The sequence below is a fragment of the Cryptotermes secundus genome, unplaced genomic scaffold (genome assembly GCF_002891405.2).
Source record: "Cryptotermes secundus unplaced genomic scaffold, Csec_1.0 scaffold125, whole genome shotgun sequence".
In the NCBI taxonomy this organism is placed as follows: Eukaryota; Metazoa; Arthropoda; class Insecta; order Blattodea; family Kalotermitidae; genus Cryptotermes; species Cryptotermes secundus.
The window spans coordinates 644,744-645,751 of record NW_019720162.1 but is presented as its reverse complement, the minus strand read 5'-3'; the positions used below and the strand labels follow the sequence as shown (position 1 = coordinate 645,751).

The window sequence follows — 1,008 nt, the reverse complement described above, 5'->3', positions numbered from 1 at the left end:
GAAACAGTAGGATCATACTGTGACATGACGCCTGAAAGCCGGAATAACGTAATCAGAATAGACTTTCTTTCCTAGGCAACCACTCGGTAAGCACATTCCTGCCGCAAGCAACAATTGCGTAACTTCCGTTCTTATGCAACGTCGCTGTAAACAACAATAGGAAATATGTGTTTTCTGCGTGGTTCGTGCAAAGTTTTTATAAATAACCGTTGATTTAAAAAGTAGTCGTTGAGTCGAGTTTGGAGACGCCAGCCTGCCATGATACGTATGAGCTAGGAAGCAGACGATTTGAAATGCGTTGGCAGTTGCACAACAGTGGCAAGAAAGGATTTAGGTTGTGAAAGACTTAATGTGTGATTTTAAGTTGCAGTGAGACTTATAAATCTGTTGCCAGGATACGGCTAGTGAAGGCTGAGAACCCTAGTACTTGTGGTACGGTGTTGTGAGGTGTCAATATATGCATGAAAACAGGTTTGGGTGTACTATATAATGAAACGAAAGAGTTGCAGAAGTGAACTCGCTTCGGCGGGGCATGTACTAAAATTGGAACGATACAGAGAAGATTAGCATGGCCCCTGCGCAAGGATGACACTCAAAATCATGAAGCGTTTCACATTTTTTGCTTAATTTTTAATCATGATTTCTGTTCCCATCGGGAATCATGACCAAACCTTTGTTCTCTCCAAGACCTCTTGCCACTGTCCATACAGAGATGGTTTATTTGTTTACACGAGCAAGGTGCAACATTATAAAACTGCCGTCTTCAGGTTTGGCCAATCAGCAAAGCAGGAAAAGCATAGGAGGGACCGATAAGAGGCCAGTTTGTGTTACGGCTCAAAATCTGAGAACATTTGACCCACAAGTATGCAGTTGACAAAGTAATGTTAAATGTATTTCAGCGTCTAGAGCCATTTCTAGACAACGGTTTGGTGAACACGTTCCCGAGGCAATGGATACACATGCATTATAGAGGTACTGATGGAAATGATGTTTTCATCTCGATCCGTA

General features: G+C 42.3%; 1 non-coding gene across 1 annotated transcript; it reads left to right on the top strand.

Moving 5' to 3' along the window:
• Window positions 1-515: 515 nt before the first annotated feature.
• Window positions 516-620, top strand: LOC111867056. Its single transcript, XR_002843282.1, has one exon. It is a non-coding gene; the product is annotated as a U6 spliceosomal RNA (small nuclear RNA).
• Window positions 621-1,008: the final 388 nt, after the last annotated feature.